The sequence below is a fragment of the Homalodisca vitripennis genome, chromosome X (genome assembly GCF_021130785.1).
Source record: "Homalodisca vitripennis isolate AUS2020 chromosome X, UT_GWSS_2.1, whole genome shotgun sequence".
NCBI lineage: Eukaryota > Metazoa > Arthropoda > Insecta > Hemiptera > Cicadellidae > Homalodisca > Homalodisca vitripennis.
Genome location: NC_060215.1, coordinates 106,359,111 through 106,385,920, shown reverse-complemented (window position 1 = coordinate 106,385,920; position 26,810 = coordinate 106,359,111). Strand labels below are relative to the sequence as shown.

The 26,810-nt window shown below is 37.4% G+C and overlaps 1 protein-coding gene across 2 annotated transcripts in view; it reads left to right on the top strand.

Annotated features, from left to right (window-relative positions):
- LOC124369785 (AN1-type zinc finger protein 6-like) overlaps window positions 1-26,810 on the top strand; it is a 100,185-nt gene that overhangs the window by 42,144 nt on the left and 31,231 nt on the right. Inside the window, exon 1 of one of the 2 annotated variants that reach the window (XM_046827879.1) lies at window positions 18,410-18,559. The exons of the other annotated variant lie outside the window; for it this stretch is intronic. The gene's annotated coding sequence lies outside the window, so the exon portion shown is untranslated. Of the gene's footprint in view, window positions 1-18,409; window positions 18,560-26,810 lie in introns of those variants that run through there. 2 annotated transcript variants of the gene reach the window in all.

The window sequence follows — 26,810 nt, the reverse complement described above, 5'->3', positions numbered from 1 at the left end:
AAACATATTAACAGTCAAAAATCTCATGCCAATATCCCTTCATTTGTTACAGTACACGAAATATGCTGTGTAATGCTGTTTTATAAATATAAATGTGTTAAGAGTTTTTATTCGTTTTTACTATTTATGTTAAACTATCCGAATTACAGAATGCAAAGATCTGAAGATGCTTAGGCTTTTAAAGCATTATGTCCGTTTTTAAATGTATAGAAACCTGTAAATAAAAGTAAAAACTCCACAAAGAAATACATCCATTATTTTTTTTTTTTACTTCTGTAATCTAAGAAAGGATTTTTTTATACATTTTTATTATGTAGATAAACATGATACCAGAATATTAAACTTCAAGGCATGTGTTTATGTGATATTCACACCAAATATTTATATAATAATACATTCAGAGCAATTATTAAGGCCCTAATGATCTGATCGTCTTTTACATATTATATTTTTACTGACTCCCCACTGTGTGAATTATCTAACAGTTTTGGCTAGATTTGAATTTCGGACTGTAATATGTTACTAAGATAACCTATTATGGGATTTGTGTGGGGTATTATATGATATTTATGTTTTATTATTTCAAGAGTAAAACACTTACTTTTATAGATAGAGAAATAAAACTTGATACATCATTAATACACCAAATCTACTTTTCGATGTAACTACCATTTTTTGTCATGTTATGGGGGAATGGCGCACAAGAAGTCAGAAAGAAATCTTAAATGAGAGCACAGGTTGAGTAGTACATCAAATTAAACGTCTTCATTAGTAGAGCACAATGCCCCAAAACCGACCTCAAAAGGTTCTCTCTTTACGCTGGTTTAAAATTAGAAACATTTACAATGAAGGTCTTGTTCTAGATGGTTTAATATTCTTGTCTTAGCTCAGGTTGTGAAAGTTCAACTTAGTAAACGAATACAGGACTTAAGAAACGGTTTTTTAAGATAGTTAGTGACTCTTCACATCCAATAAAGGATGTTCTATCAGGAGTTCGGCAAAAAATTTAATGCAAGCATAGCTCAAGATGTACATTGTTTTAAAGTTTAATGTAAGATGTACATCAAATAAAGCACAACCTAAAATAAGAATTTTCTATTATAATAACTGATACTATGTTTTCCCTTTATCGTTCATCTCTGCTAAACAACCACTTTATAATGATGACATTAGATTAAATTTCCGACAAGAATGGTCTACTCACTTTTTGTTGTGTTTATAACGGTTTAAACCACAAAACACGTTTAAAGTCAAAATTTTGCGATCGCAACCAAGTTTAAGGTACGCTTGCACAAGCCTGGAGCAACAACCAGCTGATATCTCTCAACTGTTTGTTCGCTCCTATTTGTTTGCCTAATTTAGCTAGCTGTTGTTACTTGTTCTTAACTATATCCGTCAATGTCAATCTACTTAATTTCTTTGCTATAACATCACAATTTTTTGCCCCCAAACCAAGGACTTGATAACAAAAAATAGGACGCCAAACTAGTTGATAAACATGCCTTAACATGTTTGTTAGGCAGTGAGTGAGTCAGTGGTGTGATGGTCCTTTATAATGTAGAATTTTATTTCCTAGTGTTGTATTTATGAGTTAGTAGTCAAAGAAAAATATGAGTACAAATAGCTATAACTGGAACCGAAGCTGTCAAGTTTTTATTGAAGTACACACAGTTCATGGTCTAACGCACACTCAAGGCTCACCTAATTGTATACAAATATACAAGTCTCATTTTGTATTTAAATGGCCAAACATATCACATAAAGTGGAGTGAGACAATAGGTGAAGTGTTTTATAAGTGATCCAGTCATATGTTAATGATAGCCTCATGCAAAATTTTATATTATTTCTTGTTAAAGCACATCATTCATGTTTCTATACTTGGTGTATAACAACAGCTAAAATATTGATACCCTGTTTTGTTTTTATCACGGTGCATAATCAGTCTCAGCACTGTCATGTAGGACTCCAAATATATAAAAAAAACACTATGTTATATTTCTCGATTAGTATTACTTTTTTGTCACAAACTATTCAAATTTGTAAGATCTTCCCCTGAAGAGTAAGAAAGGTGTCTCTAATTTCAGCATTTTATAACTAATGCCCATAAAGGGCTTCATAAAATATGTTAAGACTTCCCACAAAGACCTTAAGACAATTTTTGCATTCATGAGAGATTTACTAGATTTGATTTTCAAAGGAGTATATTGTGATTTTACAAAAATGTTAGAATTTAAAATGTGTATATTAAAAAATGTGATTTAACATTTAGTTATAAATGGTTTTCATTATATTGCTTGCATGGCTTTTTGCTGTATAGGGTGGCCAGCCAACAACTGGCCAAGAGAAATCCTATATATTTAGTTTTCAACCCCTTTGTAGTTCAAAATTGTAGAGGTCTTAAATTTGGTGCACATGCTGTTTTATTTCCAAATGTTAACTTCAAAATTGCTTATATCATAAAAATTCAAGATAATAGTATTTTAATGGAAGTCGTATTACCTCAATGTCGTTATTATGTAACCTGAGTTATAAAATGGCACTAAAAATTATCCAAGATATATTCAGACCTTAATCCTATAAGTGTGGTTTCAACAATTTTGGTAAAATTTTCAGAGGGTGTTTAAAAAAATCACGTACACTTGATAGGTACAAGATATTTACATAGTTATATAGCATTGTCGTCCTTTGGTAGCCGGTGTGTATATTATATCCTTCGGTATACTATAGGTAAATGTACTATGTGCAGTGTTGCTAGAAAGTTTAGGGACACCCCACATAAAGTGATATACTACTTGTGTCCCTATACTAACAGCAGATTGGCTAACTCTATATATTTCCCCATTAACGCAGTGAAAACGAAGTATTTTGGTGTGACTTTCATTACTTTATGTATAAAATCTTTCAAAATATGAACTTTTTTGTGATATTAAAATTTTGGAGGAAACACCTGTTTTTTGAAACATTAAAATGTATAACTTCTAAAATAAATGTCCAATCATCTTAATAATTGGTACGTTGTTTTAACATAAGATATGGAGTAAATAAATGCTATTGTGGCAACTAGAAAAAAATCACTCACAGTTTGGTGATCGCTCAAACTTCCTTTACAAACACGGAAATGGCGATGTTTGTAGCTGACGGCAACAAAGCAAATGATGAAAAAGGAGTGCGTGCGCATCAATATCCCTTCCTCTGTTTTGTGAGGAACAAGCTGGTGTGCGTGGATTGCTACAACGCACCAAAATAATCAGTTTTTCATTTCCGAAAAAAATAAAAATAAAGGAACTTTGAGCGATCACCAAACTGTGAGTTATTTTTTTCTAGTTGCTACAACAGCATTTATTTACTCCATATCTTATGTTAAAACAACGTACCAATTATTAAGATGATTGGACATTTATTTTAGAAGTTATACATTTTAATGTTTCAAAAAACAGGTGTTTCCTCCAAAATTTTAATACCACAAAAAAGTTCATATTTTGAAAGATTTTATACATAAAGTAAAGAAAGTCACACCAAAATACTTCGTTTCACTGCGTTAATGGGGAAATATATAGAGTTAGCCATTCTGCTGTTAGTATAGGGACACAAGTAGTATATCACTTTATGTGCGGTATCCCTAAACTTTCTGGCAACACTGTATATTGTGGGTGTAAGGTGCAAGTGCTTGCGAGGTTTTGCAAATTCACAAGCTACAAATTGGGGGTAAAATCAAGTTTTTTGGGTCATTTGCTTGATAGTGTACTTCCTACCATATGAAATATTTAATCATGTTTAATTGAATAATTAAGTAAATGAATAAGTAATTTTTCTGGGAAGCGTCTAATTGAATTTGAGAGGAGAAACAAACTTTAAAGTTATTACGTTTTTCTTATTTAGTATACCTCAAGACTATGCATATTTTGTGAATATTTACTTGTATTTTTTGCTTGGATGAGATAAATAAAAGTACAAAAAATTACTATACATATGGAAAACCTATATTAAAAAAATTATTGATTTCGAGTATCAAAAAGTTAAAATGAAGTGAAAAAATACAAACAATAACTATAAACGGCCCTTGAGATTGTTTAAGTGCACAATATCGATATAAATTATTTGTTTATTTACCAAGAACATGTAGTATTCATTGAATGAATCGCCTATTTAAAGCAAATAGCAATAAATAATCATGTGTACAGTAAGGTGCATGATTGTCAGCAATAATAGATTGTATCATTGCATTATTTGGTAATATCGGTACCACTTCTTGTACGCGTATGCCACTAATTATTCACAATTCATTTAATATTATGCAATCTGGATGTATTTTTAAGTAAACACTACATCGTATATAAAGTTGTAATGAATTAAAATTGAAAGTTAAATCGTGAATCGTGATTAATGTTGGTTCCATTCAAGGGCTGGCTGGTCAAGTTAAAAGTTCTACAGGGTCGATGCCCTCAGCGATTACACTGTGGTGGGAGGAGCAGGGCTGCGACTCGACCCCCTACCCTAGGAAGGATGTCCTTTGTTCCTCGTCTCTCTCTACAGAGCACCTGCCCTGTGCCTGTCGCCTGAGAAGTCCGGATCTCGACATTTCATTGCTCAGGCCGATGTGAAGTCGGTTGTGAATCACTCATTGCATCGCAATCCGAAGCACGTCGCGCACTGCGTTCAATATTACTGCTTTCAGTGAAACGAATGCCCGCTTGGCCCCGGCGCACAGTGTCCCTGGGGCGCTCTAGATTGAATAGTTCGGTCGGGTAAGATCAGCCGTAGTACGCGCCTTGCAGGTTTGCTTTTCTACAGGTGAGAGGTTTTTGAATTGGGTTTCAAGGTAGCAAGTCAGTCGTACTGATAATCGAATGAACCAAAACGTTGCATAACCTTGCAGATCGAACAAGTACCGTGGTATGAGAACACCATGTTTGTGAGGGATGTGCATTTAAAAAAATTTGGTTTGAAGTGCAAGCATGTTTATTTTTAGTTCATAATTTCATGCGTGATGCTGGAAAATGGTATGGTAACACTATCTCTGCTGTGGCATTCATAGAAATGGAACATAAACCGACAAGAGCGACATATTGTACAAGAAAAATGTTCGGTAGATGCGAGATGTAAATAAAGACAGGCTGAAACGTGTCGGGCAGTGTATCCGTGGATATCTTGTCTCTTGTCGTAGTAAGGCAGTTTAGTGGTGCGGTGGACGGTCTATTTGTCGATATATCGCCGCAAAGCTAGGTAGTTGTGAGATGATACAAAGGCAATTATAGTCTGTACGATATAACTTGTCTCCTGGACCCTCAGCTACCTGGGACTGACTGGTCCGGGCCAATTCCCGGCACTCTGCTCGAAACTGTTTCCACAATGACTCACATACTAGCTTTCCCTTTAGTTAAACAAAACTTTTTTACCCGAATCATAATTTCCGAAATTGATTGTATACGAACTTATTTGTTATAAAGTTTAAACATACTACCCCTATATTGTTTTTAATCAAATGTCCCCTTATTTAGTATCTTTTATCTAATGTTTTTTGTACCTTCCAAATATTTGATGAAATTTCAGAAGTTATGATTCGGGTAAAAGAGTTAGTTTATCTATTGAAACAGCTAGTAGGTGAGTCATTAAGGAAGCAGCTACGAGCGGTTGAGAGTGCCGGGAAATAGCCTGGGCCAGTCCCAGGTAGCCGAGGGTCCAAGATACAGGTTACATAATACAGACTAGTGGTGTGATGGACGAGTTTCCGTGGATATATCGCTGCACAGCTGGATAGTTGTGAGAAGTAACAAAGGCAATTAGTGGTGTGATGGGTGATATATCTGTGGATATCTCGCTGCACAGCTGGACAGTTATGAGATATCACAAAGGCAATAAGTGGTGTGATGGATGTGTATCTGTGGATATCTCGCCGCATCATCTGGTAGTTGCGAGATATTACAAAGTTAATTAGTGGTGTGATGGGTAGTATATATCTGTGGATATCTCGCTGCACAGCTGGACAGTTATGAGATATCACAAAGGCAATAAGTGGTGTGATGGATGTGTATCTGTGGATATCTCGCCGCATCAGCTGGTAGTTGCGAGATGTTACAAAGTTAATTAGTGGTGTGATGGGTGGTTTATTTGTGGCTATATAGCCGCACATTTCATCTCTATTTTACAATGAACAGCTTAAATTCTTTAACAAATTACTTTTAACTCGTCATGTGACTAACACTCGTAGTTTAGTAGACCACAATCTGTCTTTAATTTTCGATATGATGAAAAGAGGATATTTAATATTTCGTTAATATAAATTTGTTAATTTTCCAATTTGAATTTGGTAACGATGAATTGGCTGTGCTCATATCACTATTTTCCCCTAATGGTGTTATTTGATTTAAATTAAATTGTTGCATTGTGGTAGGAAGATTTTTATGGGCTATGTTGAAATCAGTGGAGTGTATACAAATCTGTGTATGCGTACTTTAGCGTTCATGTTGTGTTACCTAGCCTGTATACGGCACGTGCGTAACGTGGCCTGTCGGCGTCCGTTGCGCAGTTCGGCCATACTTGAACGTGAAGTCAGTGCGGTATGGAGGGGGCTGCTGGCACTCGTGGGTTAGCGCCCTTTATACGACCTTGGGTCAGCGCTGCAATGTTAGATAGTTTAGAAATGTCTCCCGATGACTGACCGGCTGTTATCGCCTGGCGATGAAATTTAGGCTAAGTCCACACGACATCGCGGTCGCTGTGTGGTTACCGCGCGGCGAGGCGCGGCGCGCACAGACAGCTGTTTACCGCCAAGGTCACGGCCAAGATGGTGGCTCTACATCCAATTGCGCCAGTCGGCCGTCTCATTGGCCCCGTCATTCATGACAATATATGCATCCGGGTCCCCAATTAACTGTATAGGCTTCTGAGTAGTGGTTTTCCCGGTCTGAAATACAACACGAGATCGGGAATTGCCAAATATTTGGCCCTGTGAAATGTGACACCAACATAAACTCCTGTTTTCAATAACAATCTACCTGGGAAGAATATTACATTGGTTTCACCGATCCTCTCACTGACCGGTCACACCTGAGTACTAGAACCATATGAGTGAAACGTAGATTTCATAGATCAAATGTTGTTGATATATTCCAAGCAAATTTCTGAAGTCACTGTGTAAAAATCACAAGGTATTTGCAATTTAAGTACGTATAATTACCGGGGAACATACTACAAAAACAAGGACCAACTCTCGAGTCTCCCATACGAAAGGTAAAGGGTACTCTATGGAACTCTAAACTTGACCTAGATTTAAATACGGTAGGACATGACCATTCAGAACTCTAGGAAAACAAACCTACCACAGCAGGATGAGCTTCGTTTCTTGCTGCTTTGTTGGCATATGCTGCTTCTTTCGTGCACATACCTAGCTCTGAAGATTGTAGACCATCACTGAATAACTCTGTATATACTCGATTGGTGCACATTTATAATTTATATTCGTCCTTACTTGGCGAAAAGTGGCGTTGTCAAAGTGGCTTCGGCCAAGGGTCTATAAACCATCGCACAAGAAACTCCTCTGAATGTTGGGTTTAATTCCAGTTCACCATAATCTTAGTGCAGCGTCTTGAATCTGACGACGCCGTCACAGGCTAGACTCCTGGAATATAGAGTCGTGTTTGTGTGAAGAGATAAAAGAAGTGCAACGGAGAAGCTCAAAACGAACGCTTCGTCGGCACCAGACTATAGGAGTCAAGATTCCAGACGCTGCACTAAGAGGAAGTTGAAGTGGAGCTAAACTTAACATTCAGATTGAATTAACCCATCCCACCATAGCTACGTTATGACAAGAATCTTTGTTGTTGAAAATTTGGTTGATCACATGGCAAAACCCAAACTGCTCATCTCTGCCCAATCTCCTCATAGCTTTTGAAATAACATATACATATTTAGGGAATCTAGGATCTAGGACGTATTCAGTGAACGTTGGACTCTAGGATAACATCATGATTTTGCATTATGTACTTTCTCCTAATGTCACTGCCGCTATCTATAAACAGTTGCCATTTATTTTGTCAGTAAGGGGGTTTGCATTTTAAAGCTTTATTTTTTATTGCAGAAAGGAGGCTTAAAAGTACCTCAATTGCATTTTAAGTGTAGGATCTGATTCTCAACGTCATGTCAACCCCACAACTCGACTCATGAGATAGGTTGTCTGTATTTTAACCCAAGAGCTTAAAAATAATTCATATTTACTGTTTAAAAGGAATGTTGAACATTTATCATTGTTAACATTTTATGTGTTTATTCGGAAAGGGCGTACGATCAAGTGACATATGTAGCGAACGTTTAAACAACTCAAGTCTTGATTACTAACTGATTAGAAGTATTATCGATTAAGGTCGATGATAAAATTCCAGACTGAGATGAAAGGTTTTGATCTCAGCAAATTCCAACACAATCTATTTTACAAGTAGAAGTTGTACAAAAAGATCTTCTTGATGTCTGTTTGATGTACTAAAATTAGATAGGCTTATATGTGCAATGCACATGCCCAAGTCACATTATTGACAGCGAAGGCAGGCGGTAAAAGAAACTCAGATATTAAGAAGGAAATAATGTGTAAATACATGTTTAATTGGTTAGCTCCAGATTGCTATATTTCCCTCAATTTTAGGATATTTATGGTAGTTCAATATATGTTAAACCCAAGGATCATTCTCGTATACTATCATTATTTAATGATTTGTATGATTTTTTACTGTATTCAATAGTAATTTGATAGCGTTCGTTAATACATAACGTTTAAATTGAACTTGGGTTACTATGAAACATAGCATACATTTTGTATAAATGAAGCGTTCAAATGTCGCCTGAATGGTACTTTAATCTAGACGTGAACAGCTTTCTAGAAGAAAGTTGCTTAGAATAATCCCAGTGACGTAATCATTTACCGACGTGAAGAGTGGATACATATCTCAACCCAACACAACTGTCATTTCTACATCGGTGTAAATAGTTGATCAGGTACTAATTATTTATTATTAGGTGCAAGAAACTGAAGAAATTAATATTCTAGCCAAATTATTGTTGAAAATTTCCGTGGCGTTGGACAAGTAATAGCCTATATAAAAACTACTACTGCACATACATTTCTTTCTTATCGTGTTTTAAAAATTTTGTTTTATTAACATATATTTGCAAACTGACAAGGTACGAAGTCAGACGTGACTATTTGCAACACCCCATACATGTTACGATATGTCTTAGGGGAAAGTTCTTAAAGGGGTAAAATTGGGAAAGTTCTAGCCCAATGGCGTGAGGTGGTGAAGAAAGGTGATATATATATATATATATATATATATATATATATATATATATATATATATATATATATATATATATATATATATAATGTTTGGAAGTTACAGTAGAGCCATATTGTTGTGTGATTACTGAAAACAAATGATGCCATTCAGTAAGTAATAAAACAATAGTATGCTCGGCAGTATGTCACGTTTGTGGAACGTAAATTCCACGCGCCGAAGCCACCACCGCCACCGCTGCGGGGAGGGTTGTGTACGAGTGGCAGCCGCCTGTTGCGTCACAGCCGCTGCGGAAACCCGTGACGCATGCGCGGTGACGTAGCCAGTGTGACGTCACCGGCCGCTAGTGCTGCCAACCACCAGTCGCAACTCGTTCCAGATTTCCCCGCCGCGCCGGCAAGCGACAAACGGCAAGTCATCCTTATGACGCCCCCGCTATAGTTTCATTTTCTCATCGGTGATTCTGATCGTGGCCCACCGCAGTCGGAAATATCGATGACGCTCAATTTTTTTTTGAGCCACAGAGAATGTGAATTTCTTCAAAGGAAACCCGGCCGTTCACATAATAAATGCTTTGTGTTGTACCAAAAAAATGTTTATTACCTTAAAAACAATTTTGTCGTGTCATTTAATCATAAAAACTTAAAAGATCTCTCTGGACTGACGCGACCCAAGTATATAGTGTTTAGTTTCTCTTTATTGTCTTTTTTAATTGTTGTGATTTTAAACATAAATACATTTCTGGTGTTGACAGCTAATGATTATTTTAAACATTTAAAGACACTTATATGCATAATATATACCATACCTCGCAATGATAAAACTGGCTAAAAATATGGGAATACATTGGTTTGTAAATTAGCATTTTTGTATAAGGCTACAACATTTGAGGTTGCACAAATATAACCGGATCTTTACAGCCGTTTCAGCAACAGTGTATTGAAATGAAGGTTTACAATTTAATATTCTTCACTCCAAATGCGGCATTTCAAAGTAAATAAATTTGAACCTGTCATTTTACGCACGATATGAGAACGTTATGACAAAAGCAATGTGGGTAATTGTTAGCCCACATCATGTGCTCTAATACTACATTCCCACCCCCAAAGACTTCTTCGTGTGAATGTAATAAAGTCTTTTAAGTGAGTTTTAGTTAATAGTATATGTTATCTTCATTGTATTTTCTTAATGTTCAAACAGTGGGTTCTATTGTGTTGATCTCCTCATGAAGTCTAATGAAAATAAGATATTGCGTGGTTCTCGCCCAGCCCGGTGCTTTAGCTTAGAGTATCGTCATATTTCATGTGAAATTCCCTCCCCCACAGAGAGTCGAGCATATTATGTTTGAAGTCTGTGTTTAACTCGGCCCAACATTATGTAAGTTTATTGTACACACTTGGCCTTTGTCCTCGACAGTATCAGCCGGCGACTACGGCCTTGGCCCATTTGTACCGACACAACACGCAGTGTGGGATAAGTGTAGGAACTAGACAGTTCAGATACTGATATCAGTCGTCTCAGTCAGTACTAACCTAGGGACAGAATCGTGAATAGCCGTTGTTGTTACAGACAGTGGGCGCGATGTATCGTTTCTTACGGAAATGTGGTGTATGACGGAAGTGCCTGAAGGAGAAATGGTCGCGTCGCCTTGGTAAGCCAGAAACCCCCTTAAATGGGCACACTTTCATTTCGCCCAAGGCGAGGATGATAAAACCCAGCCGGAAGTGCCCTTGCCGCTTCGAAATACGCGGCAGTTCTCCTTGCTAGTCCGGTGCGTCACAGTGTGGAGTGTCCCACTCAGAACATTTGTATACCATTTTAAAGTATATTTCACTTATTCATAATTTTCAGACGATTTGTGATTTTTCACCCATAATAACGCGATAGGGTTTCTCATGGATTTTGGGAGAGGTGCAGAAAGTATCTTTCCCCTTTACGTATATTTTATTTTGTGCGAGACTCCAGGTTCGAATTTAGAGGAGGAGAAGATAAGTTATTTGTGTAAAATCGATTAGCGTGTTTGTATGGTCCACAGTTTCGGTTGTCAGGTCCCTTTCCATTTGGTTAGGAATCTACATTGTGTCCGGGCTGGGGTCTACTTCTGTTTTGGATATCGTCACCTGGGAGATTTATGGCCAGTACTTCCGTGCACTGAGCTTTAAAATGGCTTTAAATACTTCGCAACTTTGCTAAGAACCTTAGGTAAACTCCATGCAAAATTAATAATTTTATTATGAGGCAGTAAAGTAATACGACTTCCTCTGATTTTCATCGCAAACGCGAGTTCAAGAGTCTGTTCGGTGTTGCAGACATGATCTCCACACACGGATACAGAAGGACGTGTCTGTGGTTTGCTTGATCCTTAATTCTCCCGACAGAGGTTAATGTCATCCTTATTTATTCTACGTCTGACTACCGCCACACTCTGTCTCCGCAGTTACCGTCTATCTTCTCATTAGCTTAATGATTATCGTCGAGTCGCCACAAAATAACAAACAGCTGCAGTGAGAAGCCGCGTTCAAACTATGCGACTTGTTTAGACCCATGCGTTTTCCAACCGAGTTGCACAACAAGTTACACACAAGTTTCAATCGATATTTTATGAACTTTATTCATGAAATACGTTGGAGATTGGTTTGCGCTGAGCAATTTGTTAGTACAAAAGGTTAGTGTGCGTCAGGCCCTTAGGAATTAAACATCGTATAACCTACAGTGTTTTAACTGGTTTTTGTAGTATTTATGATAATGGAGTAATAATAATAATAATAATAATATTCTTTATTGCAGGAAACAATTAACAATAATTGTATTGCAAGCGAGTGGCGTCAAGTAGACATTTTTAAGTCAATAGAGGTACAAGAAAAGAAACTGCGAGAAATGTTATTATTGGGGACCTAAAAACCTACATTGCTAGAAAGAACAGACTGTATTTGACTTAGTGTGAAAATTACATGGGATTACGACGATACGTCTTGTTTCCTGCCTCCCAAAAGGAAGCGATGTCGGCGAGAATGCCATAATTTCCCTATCTACTATTCGTTATTAGGCTATATAAGTAAGTTTACATTACGTTGTCATAAATATGTTACTAGTAGTGCCAAAGGTAAAGATAACCTTTACGCGCCCTCACGTCAGTTGAGCTTGAACTTGGGTACGTGGCGCCGAAGCAAAACATCCTTGGAGATAGTACCTAAGTTTAACTCAGATCACATGACCGCTCGTTAAATTTTTATATTTATAATACGTACATATGTATTTACTTACGAATAGCCTAATAACAAATATTAGATATGGACAGAGAGGCCTTCCTCTCGCCGACATCGCTTCCTTTAGTTAGCCAGAGAAAACAGAACCGATCGTCATTATAAATTGTGCTTTGCACAGTGAGTCAAATAATGTCCGTTTTATCGAGTAATGTGGCTTTATTTAGGTTCCAGGAAAGGAAAATTTCCAAAAATAGTGGCCTCTGGGTGATACCAAACTTTCTGCCGGACCTTACGTTCGACGATCCTAAAACAGATACAAACGCTATGACGCTTTGGTTGAACTGGAACAGTTAGTGGAGTGCTTGTGAGAGTGAATTAACCAATTATCGTGGGTGCAAACGGAATTTAAGGTTCGGAAGAAGAGTTGGAGATTGTGGGAATTGGTTTATTTCAAGTATTCAACAAACTGTTTCCAATAGTTTTCCCTAAAATGCTTGGTTTTCTGGCCACTTTCTTCTATATTAGAAACGTACCCTCGGAAATCCTTCAATTCTCCATACGTAAATGGCTGTTCCTAAATCCTCATTATTATTAATCCCTTATATATTGTGCAGATCTTTGGAATCACCTATCCTCATGGAATTGTGCAGAAAGCAGAACGCGAGCACTATTCTAGCTGCTTTGTCTGGTTCTAAAAGTATATGTCTTCTGAGTATAGAACAGAGAGAGTATCAAAAACATTCTCGACAATTATCCGTCTCATTATCGTCAAGGAACACATAGGGAATGAGAGGTTCGTATCAGGCAAATCTTGAGCAGCAGGCAACTTCTCTCTATTGTTTTAAATGGCAGCTTGCAAAAACACCTCCACCGGACTGTTGACCACCTCTTTCCCCTTATACCAGTAGCACAATGCCGATAGTCACTAGAACTTCAAAGAGAATCTTGTAGTTCGATATTTTTCACGACATATCAATACGACATTCAATATACTGTGGAAAAATACATTACCTTTAAATATTTTCTGCTATCTCCACCCATTCGCTGAAGTATTTGTATAACTCCACTAAAGTCCAAAATTCCACCGTTTCTTATGTTTTTATTTACCATGAACATTGGTATTCGATTTTTATGAATACTCATTTAACTGGTCCACTAGATTATCGGTAACGTCTTGTACAATTTTACAAATGATTTCAAATTTTAATCAAACAGGACACTCTCGTAAGAATATTAAATTACTACCATTACATTTCGTTCTGACTTCCGAGGAAGGACGCACGCGAAACCTGTACCTCGCATTTCACCATCCCTAACGTTCTTCACATACTACCGACCACACACGTGCCTTCAACCATGTTGCAAGTGTCAAACAATTTTTAGGCCTTTGTTTCACAGCAAATATTGAAAACATTCATTGAACAAATATTCATTGTTTATAACCCAAAAGTTTTAATGGCAAGAGTTTATTAATTAGTTGCATAGTGTGAGCGCGGCTAAAAAAAAATTAAAAAATAAAAAAAATAAAAAAACACGAACCCAAAAAAAAAAAAACACGAACCCAAAAGCACTTTGCTTCATTGTATTGTGTATTGAATTGAAACACGTGTTTTGCTGTACAGGAGTTACTGTAGAAATCGAGTTTAAAACCAGCGCAAACGCGGCATTAATGCACGTCCCACGGGAGTTCAGTCCTAGTCCTGGCATGGCGCTGGACAGTTAAATGTTTACTGTTTTTGGATTTAATATTTTAAGTACGAATAGGGTCATGTAACATTTATCCCTAATTATTTATTAATGTTTCAGTTCAATTGTACAAACTGTTAATGAGTTATTAAGTAAAATGCAGTCAATGTTCTTATCTGCAATCTTTATTACTCACAGTTGAGTCACTTCCCCACATCGCTTCTGAAACACGAAACGTGCATTATCAACGTTTACAATGTACGTAAATGAAATAAGGAAGTCCAAATTTGTTTATAGAGTGACTAATTGTGGTGAATGTTGATTATGCAGAATTCCTTAACGATCAATTGTTTTCAAGAATAACTGATAACATTTTTCTCTTGAAAAGAACCTCCTGCTTCCAGAAATTACTCATTAAGATAAGGCATGCTTTGCCTTGTTAAGTCTCGCTGGATCAGATGTTGTTTACACAAAAACGTTTTAATTGGATGATTGTTATATTTGGCTAAACATTTGTATGATCCCGGGGCATGTTTTAAGCACCGTTTGTCAAAACATGTGTTCCCTTATTTAATTTAAGTACTCATTTAAAATTTGATAGGAAAAGTTACACGTGTCAGAAACAATGTTGCTATTATGTGGATAAGGGCTGTTCTCTGGATGTTAACGATTACAGATTTGAAAAAGTTAATGTAAATATCGAATGACTATTTTATACTATAGAACTTGAAATTAAACCCCAATTTAAATTATGGCCATATTTGAATTTTAAATTAAAGAATCCATCCAACACTGCAGATTAAGATGACCGTTAAAATTTAAAAGCAGTCAAACTGATTCAAACTTGTATTTTATGTATCCAAGCTGTTGTGTTTTCGTAAAGATTGTGCACTTTCCAAGCCTAAGCACACTGTATAGCTTGTTAACAGTTCTTATACAAGAATTATTGCTTGCATTAAAAAGCCCAAGTAACTGAAATTGTGCAATAAATATTTCAGAACATTGAGGAGTAGGACTCGTGTATCGAAACTACTTGAAATCGGTCGATTGGTGACGTAGCTGCGAATTTCATGCTATGTGTGCGGATGATGTCAGTACTTGAGCTCATGCTGTGACATCCGGGATACAACATGTGTTTTAAATTGAAGTTATGTGCGTATTGAAAATATTCTCTTATTTCGACCCGCATTCTGCATTCTGTTAAAGTGATAAAGAGATGTTTGACTTCGTTACCAGCAAATAGCCTCTATATGCTTCGGGGTTAGCTTTTCGTTGTACAACTGGATTTACTGTTTACAGTAAGTCAACTATACAGTCGTTCACATTTCAAAACAACACAAATTAAGAGTATTGATGATGTTGCGTTATTTTCTGTTTTAACTAAACACTGACTCGAGTAAACAAAATAAGCAAATTTAAATGAATTGAACACTCATATCGATTTATTCCAATCTATATATGTATGGTGACATTTAAGATAGAGCTGGTATCTATATACAATGGTCTAAGGATAAATCCACCAAGGCCGTAGGTTACCCATAGCTGGAATTTCCTGTTTTTGTTTGCACGTATTCTAATGAATATTTATATTCAATAGGTTCGCTTTGGCGCACGCTGGCGCAATGAAGGTAATGAGTTTTTAATCCTGTACTATACATTATTGTAATTTATTTTTATACTTTAAAAACAAGTGTAAATAAATGCGGTGTTGTATTTCATAGCTTAGCTATAGTTGTAAGTAAGTGGGGGACTATACGCCGAGTAGACGCGTAAAATGCGCCTGATAGGCATTTCCGACGTCTGGCTTCCCGAGCTCGTATAAACCTCAGTTCAGAATTCTTGAAACACCTGTACATCATTTAGATGATAAATATAGAAAATTGTTAATCTCAGGTAACGAAGGTAAGATTGTGGTGGTGACTGTGGTGAGGCGCGGAGTGGTGGCCACTAGCGAGACCGTGAACTCGCAAGGCCGCACTCACTCGCCGCCCACGCGAGTTTGTCACTGTCATGGCACCATTTCCATTTTGTTTTCTTTGTCGTGTTTAACACAGAAATATCTGTCGTCCAGTGGACCCACATTTGCTTCCGTGTTGTGGAAACCCGTGCCAAGCTCTGTTCACGGTCGGCCACGTGGTCCAATCGATACGAGTGCGTCAATCTTCTAGTGGTTTTCGTGTATTTTTAGGTGTTCAGTACAGTAAGAACAAATTCCAGTATTTGAATCGTACTTTTATGTCTGAACATTCGTCTTGAGCATTATACACCTGTAGCAAAATTGCGCTATTAGCACTTTTAAACAAATTGAACACATTACTTCAAACCAGTAACATGACGTTATCCGATATTAGACAAATATTGGTCGGCTTTGTGAATTTTCAATAAGCGTAATAACTCGGAAAGTAAACGTGTTTCTCAATAAATCGGGTTGGACTAAGTGGACGAGCCACTCTTTGTTTCCCTTTGTTTTTGAACTGCGTCCCCGTCCTCGTCCTCTTCACCACGTCACGTTAATGTCACAACACGATATCTGGGCCAGTTCATTCGCTAATGTACACACCACCGTCGCACGTTATGAGTGTCAGGTATCCCTGCGATTCCGCGTTTTCACTATCGTTGTTTTGTTTGCGAAAACAAGGTTTTTAGGTCATTAGATCAAAGTCAAGTACTGTCGCCACGTAGAGATATCCAGTCCCCGCCTCGCCGCACCGCTGTCTTCGCTGTTCTAGCAGGTTTACTGTACCGACGGGAAATTACCACTCATTTATGATAATAAATATTCGTTTTAAACCGACACACGTATTATCGTTAATTTTTACGTTTTGTATGACAGTAATCAGTATAATTATACAAATTTAACTTTGTTATCGCGTTAAAAAATCATTTTTATTAATGTGTTATGTCTTGGAAGATGACAAAGCGTAAATCCAATATAATACAACTGTAATAGCAAACGAACATTTTTCAATTGTTTGCTTATTCTCGGTGCTCTGAAACACGTGTTTTACACAAACACGAAGCTCGGTTCAAATTGTTCGCGTCTGAACAGTACAATAGTGAGATTTACGCAGTGTAAGGTGACGAGGCCGAGCGCCAGCGAACTCGAGTTATTTCAGGACACTAGGACAGTGAGTAAGGTATAAACAGGAAGTCGGCTACAAGGCCGTCACAGTCCATGGGGAAATTTTGTTTTGTCTCTCCCTAATTCAGACAATGGCGGTATGTAGCGGGTTCATTGTACACTGGAAGCTATCAGAATTAGCGTGGGTTTGCCACTGAAAATATGTCATTAATTTTAATGCTTCGATTTCATCGGTATCTGAAGTCAAGGATATATATATATATATATATATATATATATATATATATATATATTTTCTATTACCTTTTATCCTGTATAATTACCGTACGTAGAGTTGTAGCAGAGTCTAAATTTCCATATAGAGCTTATATGATGGTTCTGAAAACCGAACAGAGTAATACTTTTACTGCAAATCCCAGGGCATTAAACTTTCCCTCATCTCTACTTTTTAGATAAGCTGGGTTGGCGTTTCGTCCGTATTCAGGGTTGGATTTTCACAGGTTATATAGAATCGAGGTAACTACGTCTTTTATGATTAATATGATTAATACATAATATACGTTAGGTTCCTATTCTCAAGTGGTTATAATACCAAACGCCGTTCGATGTGAATTGTGTATATTTGAAATTCTTCTTGTCTTATATCCGTTTGGAAAGTCTTGACAAATGATAAAATATAAAACTCCCTGTTAAAAATTGCAGCAGCTATCTATAATGAAAAGGGAATATTGTTTGTGTATTTGGCTGTCATGATGTAATTGTGGGGCAATCTAGAAAACTCAACGAAATGTCTAGAAATCCTTCTAGTGTAAGTCTCACGCAACGTACGAGAGTTTTGCATTCCTATTGAAATCACTCAGAACTCGGCGAATACTCGAGTTGGAATTGCGCAACACAATCGTCTATCAACTCTCTCATGCGACCGAGGGCTAATTAAATTTGGATCATTAAATCGGTAATTTCTATTGTTGAAGCACACGTGACTGTTTAACATTTAAACCATCCCACCACTCGGGCCGCTTTTATTGTTTGGTAATGAGATCATTAATTAACGAGGCGGGAGAACGGGGATATTCGGTGTGTGGCGCGTAACGTTGGCAGCCCTGGCGGCACGAGGCCATGACGTGGTGTGCTGAAGGTTGTCGCAGTGTTCGTGTAGCGGCGCTAGTGCGCATTTCCTATTTACCTCAGTCGTCTGTAGTCGTCGGTTCGGAGTGGTTGTGATAGTGTTAGCCTTTCTTTAGTCAAGTTTGTGTCAAATTCTACCTGTTGTGGATGAGTTCTGACAGACTTCTCGATGGTATGTAGATATTCTCTATCCTGTAATGAGTCTACGTTCGTCACTCAAAACTGGGAGAAATCTCCAAAGGAAAAAAGAGTAGTGGAGTTTCCGCAGTGCATCCCATATTGCTTTGTCGATACTGCTGCACGAGTCTGTCTCGTCAGTTCTTGTTTCCTTGCAGGTGTACAGTAGAAGACGTTATGTGTTTTTAAGCTGTTCTTTGGACTATCATCTGACCAGAGCGTGTGTAGCTCCCCGGGAAGATAAGATAGCCACTACAGCATAGAGACCAGACCGTAGTGGTCTAGCTCCTCGTGGCGACGTATAACGACCCTTGAACGATAGATAACCACTATCGGAGATTACGGGAAATGAGCTTCCATTAGGCGAGATCTTTGTTAGGTGTTTGGTCATCCATCTCCATGTATTGTGCAGCGTGCGAGTGAAAGTTACTGCTAACCTTGTTTATAAAACCTTAAACAAAAATAAGAGTGTTATTTTTTATCGGCTCTGTTCCACTCTATGCCGAAGAAAATTGTTTTTGCTTTGTAAGGAGGAAATCTTGTTATCAGCAGACGCCGTAAAAGTGCCATTTTTTTTATTATGCGCGAATAATCTTTGCTTACTTCCTTCCAGTATTTCGTTTACACTGCAATAAAATGTTAAGTTTGTTAACAGGTATTAACTATTTTTTTATATCTTAGTCAAACTCATTACAGTAAGGATAGTGTAAATATTTTATTTATACACTCTTTGCCACAAGCATATGACCATTTGATCTTACAGTTGTTTCTTTGTTAGCAATGGGTACCTCACCTGCATGATTTATCGAGATGTAGGTAAGATAGAAGGGAAAAGCACTAGAATTAGTTTCATCTCAAAGAAAACACAGGTTTAAATATTTTATTCAACTTTGGCTCTATATAATGGGAGAATATAATTAGTCTTGTTACAGTTTTAGGAAACTTTCATTAGACGATTATTTACGTTTTCTTTTCCCAAAATGGAGCGAGTAAGTTCAACAAGTGTTAACATTTTTTTGCCGCATACTCTTATTTACTAGATTTTATTTAACACTTTAAATATGGATAAATTGTCAATTTACTAGTTTGTCGTTTATGCTCAGTAGGTTTGCATTTTCCTCTCTTTGTTTGTTTATTGTTGAAATTGTGTCAAAGGGTTTTAATGCTAATAAAAGCACTTGTAATGTCATATGAAACAGATCATGTCATTGGTGTACAAGTAGAGTTGTTAGTTTCCTAACCATCTATATTGCATAATAAATTATAACTTAAATGCAAGCGTTAAACGAAATTTGCGAGTTAATAGTTACATGTAGTTTTTACAAGAAACCCATGTTTTAATACCATTCAGTAAAAACATGTTTATGTGTGTTCTCTGCTGATGAGATTCTGTTTGATTTCCTTTTTTGGTATAGAAAATCCTGGGCCGGGTGGTTAGAACAGACTTTTAGGTAGGAGTAACCTTCACTTTAAACCATTGGGCAGTTCACAAATTTTAGTATTTTTTTAGTAAAATATAAAGACATTTCATCCTCTCTAATTTGAGCTATGGGTTTCGCAAAGTGTCATTTTGTCTATATAATAGTAGTAGAAAGTAAACAAAGACATATCTTGCTCCACTTTTTACATCAAATAGAATTTGCTCTAACTGCAGTTTCTTTTTACAAAATATTTAATTATTCTGTTGTAATGTTCTATATTATTCTGTATTCATACTAAGCATGTATACCGTACTAGTGTGTATTATTTATTGTTGCTGGGTAATTTAAGTAGGCTATTATTTGTAACATACTTCTAGATTAAAAGTTTGTTATTGAGGATGGATAGTTGAAAGGAATCTAATATACCTAATCAGTTGTTACAGGAGGAAGAGGGTAGATTTCAAAACTTAAATTTAGTGCATTATCCTTTCAAACTTGTAGCGTTCCATTTTAGTTACAGGGTATGTTACTTTTCTGGGGATAGTGATGATTTTTTTTAAATATTTAAATTTAATGGCTATTGCAAATGTCGATTGTTGTAATAAGAAATATGTATTACTAGTTAAAGAATATAAATATAATACATGACATAATAAAAGTGTTACTGTGGCATCCTATAGTAGTTGAAGAGAATACTTACAGTATGTATGTCTTATTATATAACGTCATTATTGTCTAAACTTACATAAGGTTTTATGTAACGAAATAGACTATCTAGTTTACTGCCAAGTTTATTTTAATTTGTTCGAATTAGACGTTTGAAATTGTAAGTTAATTTATTGTTTACTCACTAGATGTGTAAAATGAATATTCTGTAATAAGTATATGTTGTTGAATTAATATATGAATTGTTCACTATATTAATGTATTTATTTATTATGGGCAAGGCCTACCAGTGAATTGTATATTCAGTGAAACGTAAAATCAGTACCATTCTCAATTTGCAGCGGTATAATCCGCAAATGCTGTCAGTGAACCCATAAAAACGCAGTTTCGGTGTTGTCACTATGGGATAAGTATTTTTTTTTTTTATGTGGTGACGTTTCCATCTGGTCGCACGCGAACGCGATATCACTGATACAGCGCGCAATTGCATGAATTGCGCAGCCTGGGAGGCGAGGCGATCACGATGTCGGCGGGTGTCAAACGATAACAATTATTAACAGAGTTCTTTATCTGGTGAGGTTATGTAAGTCAGGCAGGAGGCAGTTGGCAACAGTGGCGGCGTCACGTGTGTAGAACAGCTGATCGCGGCCATCTTGGATCCATCTCCCCCTCCCCATCAGTACCCGCACAGTGTACAATCAATTGCGCGACTCCGTGTTCGTCTCTGGCTCTTGTTCTTTGCCATTCGGTCTTGTTCACCTTGAAGAGCCTTTTGTCCACGCGACCTTCCGCCGGTGCGTTAGCATTGAGGGCCAAGGTTGCGGATTTAAAGGGCGAACTAGGCCATCGTTTTACGAGTTGTGACCTCTCCACTCCGTCACTCTCATTTACGAGCATCCGTTTTTCGTTTTGTTTCATTTTATGGGTGCAGATTTGTTTACTTTTCAATTGTCATAAACTGTAGAACATGTTTTTGTTGTATTTTATGCTTTACTTACATCCTTCTTAACCTTAAATAATAGGTATATTGTGCGCGTTGCGAAGTCCCGCTTCATCAATTCAATATTGATCACGACTAACACAGGTGTAAATACAGCAGTAACGTAAAAGTAACTTTTTTACATTCGTACGCCAACTTGCCAGATCTCGTGCAATTTTCTATGTTAAATATAAGTACAGTAATCATTGCATTCAAGGCACTGTACGTTGTTTATTTTGTTTATTTAATAAGCTGGTTGTCACTTAAAAATGAACAAAATGGTAGCCAAAATGTACACAGTTACCTGATCACATTTCTATGGCTCCATTTTGTTTCGGGATATTTGAATATTGGTGTAAGGTTCTACTGAACAACTTCGTTTCAAAACTGGACTAAAGAGAAGAAACCGCTAAGTTATGTATTTAGTGCGCTGCGCCGTTTGGAACACAATATTATAATTACGAGAAGTATCATCGGGTCCGTACCCCGTGACAATTTAGTGCGTCTATATATTGACGCCAGTGGTCGCTACAAGACATTGAGTACAATCTTGAAAGCATACACATTATAAAATGTATGTGACAGTTAAAGATTACAGTTTTTCGATTACTAATTCTCCATAAGACATTAAGAATCTAGTCGTGACTAAAGTATATTTATTGTAATCTTTTATGATAATCTTTCCATTAAGGCCTAGAACAGAACTTTTATGTGACTTTTACAGATTGGCAGTAATCTCCATCAGATTCTTAATAGTGGGCAAAGGGATGCCAGAGTTGAGAAATCATAGTCTCTTCGTTAAATCCGAGAACACGTGTCACAGGTCATACATCTGAATCCTGTCATTGCACTGCATGATCTCGCTTTGAACCAACATTATCTGATGTCAGGGGATCTGGCAATATGCTTGATTTTGGCATACTACTACTATGGTGATGATATGAAAGTTAAGATGCTGTATGACAGAACAATGAACAATCATCGTTCTTTATGAACCTGCCCAGAGTTTACAATTATACAGAGGGTATATGACACAGTTTAAAATAGTCACATTCAAAACCGTACTTAACTAGAATTGAGGGGATCCATATTTCTCGCAGAGTCCCTTAGCCTCGCACTCTGCCGGCACTCGCTTGCCCTGCCATTGTTCGGCAAAGTGAGCGAGGAAGGCCGGACTGAGCGCCTCGCCCTGGCCGAGAGATTGGCCGCCACCGCCGTTCTGTTCTGCGCCGACCTTGAGAGGTTTTGTTGTTTGTACGCCCATCGTATTATTAGCCCACCACAAGTACGCTTCGGTTTCATTTAGCGATCGCCGAAACGGATGTCATTTTATATGTGCTCCACAATCTCTGCATTGAAATTACAAAAAATAAACAATCAAGTCAATTTCGAGAGGTATTACCTTTCATTTTGACCGTTTGTTAGTAAGTGGCGGACGCTTATTATCAGTCATCTGACGTGGGAAGTGATGTAGCCGTTTTCCTTTACAAACTGCCTTAATATGCTTACAAGTGAAATTAGACCTCGAAATAGAGAATTAATGAGAGGTGAAATGTGGCTTTCTTGTAAATCTCAGTGAAAGTAAAAACAATTAAAATTTAAATAAAATTAATTGATGTTTATTATGTACAAAATTGATATCTTTAATCTATTCTGTGTATACAAGTAAAGAACCATATGTGTGATACATTACACCCTGAGCCTTTACAGCCTGTATAACCCAGCAGGATTGGAGTGTTCATTACTGTTCCAGATGTAGTCATTGTCCTTTTTGTATGAGTTGCTTTTGAAGCACAATATCTGGTATCCAGAAACATGTCCAGTCTGTGTGTGAATCATTGTGCCGAACAATCTTATCTGAATGTTTTGCTACAGGTCTAAGTTTAAGTAAGAGCACAGTCTTTCAGAGTAGGCCAGGGAGAACATTGGAAAAGTAGCCTGTAGCCTCTAATTCGTTATTTTGTTTTGTAATGGGCTGTTTCATCTCAAGTGTGTTTTGTTTGCAGCAAGATTTCAGAACTAAAAAGTGTTTTTGTCTAGTGGCTAAAATCTTTCTTTATGAAAGACTTGAAGAGCAATTGTCATTGGTCACAACTCTGTAATACAACAAATTTCAAAAGGTGATCTTCGTAATATAGAGTATGGGACATTAGAAACTTTTAAATCTATTTGCTTATGATATTAAAGTAAAAATATTTTATTTTACCCGGAGAATCTGGGGACATAAAACTTAAAGGTTGTCTTCCAGGTCACCACCAACGCCTGCTGCACAGGCTGCCTGCAAGGAGCAGCCACACTCATAATAATTGTGATGTGACAAGCTTATGAGGATAAATACATTTTCTCTTGATACTTCAGATCACTTGTAGGTCATTGGTGTGATTCGAATGGCCAACATGAGTAGTACATTACTTTCTTTGCAAGCTTTAAAGAGTGAAATAAATTTTTGGAGCCAAGCCACAAGCAATAATTTAACTTTCTTATGTATACATCTTTCTTGCTTACCCCTAAATTTTCAAATTCTTATTTATTTTCTTTTTCTTAAGAATATGATCTTTTAAAGTATATTGCTCCTACAACTAGCTGTCATGCAGACAAGAAGCCAGCTGCAGTTTTATCCCTCTCAGATGAATGATGAGCATATATGTAATACACAATCCTCATCACCTAGGCTTCTTAATAGTTGTTTAGTCCATAATAGTCTAACTATTGTTATTATGGTTGTCCTATAGTCAAGTCGTGTAAACTGTACAAGAAAGAAAACGAAGCCAAAGTTTTCAGTTATCTTTTCAGTGCATAAAATAACTGTGCAATCTTGTTCATAGAGCTACTTTTATGTATGAAATTATTTATAACTGAATGCATGTTGACAAGTGAAACAACTATTTACTATAAGGACTTTTAAGAAAAATGGTGGGCTGGAACACTTCATGGTTCAATGAACTGGGCTTGAGCTGTAACTCTTATTAATTTGTATACATTCTTTACTTTACTAGTTTTGTATACATATCACACAATATCTGGCAGGAGTTAAAAGTGGAATAGAGGAAATCAATTTTGTAAAATGAGTAGAAGTCATTGGAAACTGCTAGAGGTATAATGGAAATCACAAGTCATTCAATAGCTGAACTGTGCAATTCATATCATTGTTGCATTCACTTAAAGTGATTGTTAAACCAACAACCCAAATTGTTTGCAAGGTTCCTTAACCCATCAGTAATACATTTCTGTGTCTTGATCCACTGCCCTTCAAGCAGCTCACTTCCTCTACCACTGGTTCCTAGATTTTGTTGGTAAGGTTCCATAACCCATCAGTAATACATTTCTGTGTCTTGGTCCACTGCCCTTCAAGCAGCTCACTTCCTCTACCGTTGGTTCCTAGGTTTTGTTTGTAAGGTTCCTTAACCCATCAGTAATACATTTCAGTGTCTTGATCCACTGCCCTTCAAGCAGCTCACTTCCTCTACCACTGGTTCCTAGATTTTGTTGGTAAGGTTCCATAACCCATCAGTAATACATTTCTGTGTCTTGGTCCACTGCCCTTCAAGCAGCTCACTTCCTCTACCACTGGTTCCTAGATTTTGTTGGTAAGGTTCCATAACCCATCAGTAATACATTTCTGTGTCTTGGTCCACTGCCCTTCAAGCAGCTCACTTACTCTACCACTGGTTCCTAGATTTTGTTTGTAAGGTTCCTTAACCCATCAGTAATACATTTCTGTGTCTTGGTCCACTGCCCTTCAAGCAGCTCACTTCCTCTACCACTGGTTCCTAGATTTTGTTGGTAAGGTTCCTTAACCCATCAGTAATACATTTCAGTGTCTTGATCCACTGCCCTTCAAGCAGCTCACTTCCTCTACCACTGGTTCCTAGATTTTGTTGGTAAGGTTCCATAACCCATCAGTAATACATTTCTGTGTCTTGGTCCACTGCCCTTCAAGCAGCTCACTTCCTCTACCGTTGGTTCCTAGGTTTTGTTTGTAAGGTTCCTTGACCCATCAGTAATACATTTCAATGTCTTGGTCCACTGCCCTTCAAGCAGCTCACTTCCTCTACCGTTGGTTCCTAGGTTTTGTTTGTAAGGTTCCTTAACCCATCAGTAATACATTTCAGTGTCTTGATCCACTGCCCTTCAAGCAGCTCACTTCCTCTACCGTTGGTTCCTAGGTTTTGTTTGTAAGGTTCCATAACCCATCAGTAATACATTTCTGTGTCTTGGTCCACTGCCCTTCAAGCAGCTCACTTCCTCTACCACTGGTTCCTAGATTTTGTTGGTAAGGTTCCATAACCCATCAGTAATACATTTCTGTGTCTTGGTCCACTGCCCTTCAAGCAGCTCACTTCCTCTACCGTTGGTTCCTAGGTTTTGTTTGTAAGGTTCCTTGACCCATCAGTAATACATTTCAATGTCTTGGTCCACTGCCCTTCAAGCAGCTCACTTCCTCTACCGTTGGTTCCTAGGTTTTGTTTGTAAGGTTCCTTAACCCATCAGTAATACATTTCAGTGTCTTGATCCACTGCCCTTCAAGCAGCTCACTTCCTCTACCGTTGGTTCCTAGGTTTTGTTTGTAAGGTTCCATAACCCATCAGTAATACATTTCTGTGTCTTGGTCCACTGCCCTTCAAGCAGCTCACTTCCTCTACCACTGGTTCCTAGATTTTGTTGGTAAGGTTCCATAACCCATCAGTAATACATTTCTGTGTCTTGGTCCACTGCCCTTCAAGCAGCTCACTTCCTCTACCGTTGGTTCCTAGGTTTTGTTTGTAAGGTTCCTTAACCCATCAGTAATACATTTCAGTGTCTTGATCCACTGCCCTTCAAGCAGCTCACTTCCTCTACCGTTGGTTCCTAGGTTTTGTTTGTAAGGTTCCTTGACCCATCAGTAATACATTTCTGTGTCTTGGTCCACTGCCCTTCAAGCAGCTCACTTCCTCTACCGTTGGTTCCTAGGTTTTGTTGGTAAGGTTCCATAACCCATCAGTAATACATTTCTGTGTCTTGATCCACTGCCCTTCAAGCAGCTCACTTCCTCTACCGTTGGTTCCTAGGTTTTGTTGGTAAGGTTCCATAACCCATCAGTAATACATTTCTGTGTCTTGGTCCACTGCCCTTCAAGCAGCTCACTTCCTCTACCGTTGGTTCCTAGATTTTGTTTGTAAGGTTCCATAACCCATCAGTAA